The 5,225-nt window shown below is 44.0% G+C and overlaps 1 non-coding gene across 1 annotated transcript; it reads left to right on the forward strand.

Annotated features, from left to right (window-relative positions):
• The first annotated feature begins 1,310 nt into the window (after nt 1-1,310).
• Nucleotides 1,311-1,496, forward strand: LOC132769511 (U2 spliceosomal RNA). Its single transcript, XR_009630861.2, has one exon. It is a non-coding gene; the product is annotated as a U2 spliceosomal RNA (small nuclear RNA).
• The last annotated feature ends 3,729 nt before the right edge of the window (nt 1,497-5,225 follow it).

Genomic DNA, 5,225 nt, shown 5'->3' on the forward strand with positions numbered 1-5,225 from the left:
AGGTTTACCAAGACATATGAGGTGAACAATTATAACTATAAAAACAGTAAACTTTTTGAAAATGATATACCTTCCTCTTTCTTCTGTCAGCAATCTGACAAAAGAAAGTAAGGGGAGCTGAGGAGAACATGTTATATGTATTACCATCAATCTAAATGGCAAAATCCCACTTTTAAGATGTTGCCTTGCAGGTGATCAGGGCTATTATTGGTAACTTTTCTCTTTTAACCTCATAGATTCCCCCACCTGCCTAAGCTGTTTGATGGTGAGACTGATTGGTGCATCTTGCCTCTGCTGCTGGCTTCAATTTTTCTGTTCTGAGCAAAACTTCTTGGTGCAGCCCTCAAAAGTGTTGATGATTTTCAAGCAGACATCTAATGATGTATCTTGATTTATTCCTGCTCAGTTATTGGTTGCAATGAAGACAGATAGTTGCAATCTCAGAGAAGTAGCAGACAATGACCTGGCTTTCTTGTGGTGTCAAACACCTTGCTTTCCATTTCTCCAATAAATAACAACAATAAATAGCAACAACTGAGGTCAGGAGAATAGATTTTGCCACCTAAAATATACAGGTCCCACTTATACTGACAATTTCATGTGGTTTCAAATCAGTTTTGAAGAAAATGGTTTCACTATAAAGATGATTACAAAGCAAATTCTGGAACCAGTTTGAGTCCTGGGTGATTATTATACAAACCCAAGAGCACTTATGCACATTAAGGACTTTTTTCGCACATTTTCATGGGAGTTTGTTGTTGGCTACCGCAGTTTGAAGATAGCTTTGAACTGAATTAAATGGCTCGTGTAGATGGGGCCACAGAGGCTCATTAAATAGTCACATGATTGAGAGAGGCAAACAGAAGATTAGGTTAGGCTATTCAGCAAGGCAAAGGGAAATTATGTGACTCAGCCAGCCAGACCAACTCAGATGACAATCAATCAACAGCTAGACCCACAGAAAGGAGACAGGAGAAAATAATTATTATGTAACTTTATGCAATCCTGCCCTTTATAGTGAGGTGAGACCCTTGCGCTAGATTTCATGGTGAAGTTGTCCATAAGCAAATCCAAGTTCTCTCTCATTGCATTGTGCATATATGTTCATATTAGAGATAAACTGACTGACTCTTCACTTTTGGCATCCATATTCAAAGAGTTTCAAGTCTAATTTTTTACTCCAGAGCAGAATGAGGTTATTTTGTTCCAATCCAGATGTCATATGAATTGGGCCAAATTAGCCCAATCTGCATCATTATTCAGCATTCAGCCAAACTGGTTGCATATACCTAGTTTTTTCCGAGTCCAGCATCACTACTCAGCCTTTTGGCCGAGATCAAGTGTAGTATGTGTTCTTATCAGTTTAATATCAGATATATCCTCTATTTGAAGAATATATATTAAATGAAAATATTGATGGGGTCAATTTATAATGCAAACTTCTATTACCTGAACCCAATGAGAAATTCAGTAACTTCCCTGAAGAGGGAATTATTCTGGTCTCCCTTGGAGGGACTTCTAAAGCTTGGGGCAGCTACAAGAAAACCCAATTTTGTGTCCCAGACAACCATGACAGTGAAGATGAGCATCTCCCATCATTTTGAATTGTACATGGTAACAGACTGGCAGCTGGTGGAGGATCCCTGTATCCTGTCTCAATTAAAAATCTGTCTGCAGCTGATGTTTCCAAACACTCTTGAAAGGCAGTCCCATGTAATCCAACAGGGCATAACTAAGAAATGTACCACTGTGGCACAATCATGTGTCTCCAGGAACAGGTGCAGTTGGCAGGTTACAGATCTGCAAAAGCAGTTTTTAGCAATACAGTTTTTAGCCATCAGGCTAAAAGTGAAATCCAGGAATACACCAAACCTGCATTTTAGTGAGAGAATAGGCCCACCCAGCATAGCTTGAATTTCTGCCATCTGATGAGGAGAGGAAAAGGGTATCAAAGGACCCTCTCTTGTCCCCTACATGTGATGAGAGGAGGAAGGAGGGCATGTGGAGTGCCTCGAGCCACTCCACGCCCCTTCCCTTTCACCAGCAATTTCAATGAAGTATCATAGCGATGAAGATGGAGAATACAGTTGGAGCAATAACACATCCCTGTTTGACACCTGATTCCACCTTAAACGGGTCACTTTGGGAGCCATTGATGTCCAAAACTGTTGCCATCATATCATCATGGAGGAGCCGCAGGATGTTCACAAATTTGTTAGGGGACCCGATTTTTTGGAGGATGGTCCAGAGAGCACTGTGATTCACTGTGTCAAATGCCTTTGCAAGGTCAAAGAATACAGAGGTTGATTTTGTTCCCTGCATTTTTCTTGGAGGTGTCGTGCAGTGAAGATCATGTCCACTGTTCCTCTGGAGGGACGGAAGCCATTCTGGGATTCTGGGAGGGTGTTTTCTGAGAAGGGCAGAAGGTGGTTTGCAAGGATTCTTGTGAGGATTTTCCCAGCTGAGGTTAGAAGGGAGATACCTCGATAGTTTCCGCAGTCTGTTCTTTCCCCTTTTTTGAAGAGGGTGATGATGGTGGCAACCTTGAAATCTGCTGGGATTTTCTTTGTCACCCACACTTTTTCTATGAGCCGGTGGAGATTTTGTGTCAGCTCAGGTCCTTCCTCTTTAAAGATTTCAGCAGGGATCCCATCACGTCTGCTGGCTTTGTTATTTCTTTGTTGGCTTATGGCATTGCTGATTTCTTCCAAACTAGGCAGTGCTGCAAGCTCATCCCTGGTTTGTTGTTGCAGGATTTGTGAGAGAACCTCTTTGGCCACATTGGAGCTGCGGTTCAAGAGGCTTTGGTCGTGTTTTTTCCAACGTTGTGCAATTGAGTTTTGGTCCTTCAGGAGTTTGGTTCCATCTGATGAGCGGAGAGGCTGTATGTCATGGTTTCTTGGTCCATAGATTACCTTTGTGGCTTTGAAAAATCCCTGAGTATCATGGGTATCTGTCAGGTATTTGATTTCTTCAGCCTTCTTTGTCCACCAGATGTTCTTGAATTCTCTTGTCCTTCTTTGGACCTCAGCTTTTGCGCTAGCGTAGATCTTTTTCTTAGCAGCACAGTTGATGTCTCTGCCATGTTTGGAAGGCTTTCCTTTTCTTGTCAATTAGCTGTTGGATCTCATTGTCATTTTCGTCAAACCAATTTTGATGTTTCTTGGTTTGATATCCAATAGTTTCTTCGCAGGCTGTGATGATGGAGGTCTTCAGTTTGTTCCAATGTTCCTCAACATTTTCGGGGTGTTCTGTGGGTAGATGGTCCTTGAGTTCTGTTTGGAGAAGGGCTTGTTTGGAGGGCTCCCAATGCCTTGTCTTTCTTCCTTGGAGTCTGCACTTGGGGGTGATCTTGATAGCCATTGTGGATTGGATTAGCCTGTGGTCTGTCCAGCAGTTGTCAGCACCTGTCATGACTCTTGTGAGGAGCACATCACAGCGGTCTCTGGCACGTGTGATTACATAGTCTAAGAGTTCCAATGCTTTGACCGGAGGTGCTTCCATGATGTCTTGAACTTGTTTTTCTGGCAGAAGAGCATGTTGGTGATGACAAGGTTGTGTTCCACACATTTGGTGAGAAGCAGGATGCCATTCAAGTTGCTGTTTCCAGGCCCGTCTTTTCCTATGGTCCCTGGCCACAGGTCGAAGTCGACTCTTGCATTAAAGTTCCCCAGGAGGATGATTTTGTCCTCCTTAGGTATCTCCGATAGGACGGTGTCCAGCTGACAGTAAAGTTTTTCCTTGATGTCTTCATCAGCATCTAGTATTGGTGCATAGGCACTTATGATGGTTGCCTGTTGGTTTTTGGTAAGATCAATTCGGAGGGTTGAGAGTCGTTCATTGATGCCAGTGGGTGCTTTGGTCAGATGTTTCACCAGATAATTTCTGATAGCAAAGCCAACTCCGTCCATTCTTTGGTCTTCTTCGGGCAGTCCCTTCCAGAAGAAGGAGTAGCCTCCTTTTTCTTTCTTCAGCTGTCCCTCTCCTGCTCTCCGGGTCTCCTGAAGTGCTGCTATGTCGATGTTAAAATGTCCCAGCTCCCTTGCAATGATAGCAGTTCTGCATTTGAAGCGTTCACTGTCAGTGTTGTCCATCAGTGTCCGTACGTTCCATGTACTGAAGTTCATATTTCTTTTTTGGTCGCAGGGTGGTGACCCCTCTGGACGCAGCAGTCCAGTCAGGGATAAAAGAGGCAGACTATGATTATGACAATTTTTCTAGTGCCTTCCCCATGTGGGGTGAGCAGAGTGGGTCCTAAAAAGGGCTGCTCAGTCATGGATACAGCCACCGAACTAGTCAACTGCCTCGGACCTTGAGGTAGAACGACTGAGTCTGTATCCACCGCCCCTGTGCCAGTCTGTGACTAGGGGCTTCCAGATTTCACAGTCCTGCCCCCATCCCCACTCGCTGATCACCATGGGACTTTTGTTGGTTTGTTTTTATTTTCTTTGGAAGACACCTGTGCATGAGTTTTTTTAACGTGTGGGGGTCAGTGCACAACTGATCAACACATAGTCTTCACAGAGTGAGGTTCCACTGGTGGTGTAGTTTAACACAATGACCGTGGCTTCTCAGTCTGTTGCAGCCTTCTTCTGCCCTCACAGCCATGTACCATGTTATCCTCCGCCTGCTCCGCCGTTGAGGTCTTTATGTCTTCGGACTGTGCTTGGTCTGGAACCTCCCCTGCGGCCACTCCTGGGAGTGCACGACTCCAGTTGTTGTGCCCACAGGTTCATCGGAACACACAAGCCCCCTCACCACAACAAGGTGACAGTCCATCGAGGGGGACTCCTCTACATATAGAGATGAGGTAAAGAGGGCGATACAGCTCTATACTGAATTGGGTGAAAGGGAGCTTGGCTCACATTTGCCTACACTGTTAGAAAGAAATAAGACAAGTATATTGCAAGGCTCACTTTACAATTTTGTTCATGGGGTGGTATTTTCTGGTCTAAATAAGTCCATAATTTCTCTTCTTCGGACTCTTTCATTTATTTTCTCTGCCCATTACCTGCCTTTTTTTTGTCAGTGTAGACTGTAACCATTCACTTTGAGAAGGATAGGAATTGGGGCCCTCCCAGATGACTTGTTGCAGCAGATTTATTGTTTCTCCCTACACTGCAGTACATATTTATAGTAGAAATTGAGATGACACGTTTGGGAGTAGTAGACATTAAAAAGGTGGTCACTAGTCAGTGAAGTGCAGGGTCAAGCTCTCGTGAGAA

This window comes from Anolis sagrei, chromosome 2, assembly GCF_037176765.1.
Source record: "Anolis sagrei isolate rAnoSag1 chromosome 2, rAnoSag1.mat, whole genome shotgun sequence".
Lineage (NCBI taxonomy): Eukaryota > Metazoa > Chordata > Lepidosauria > Squamata > Dactyloidae > Anolis > Anolis sagrei.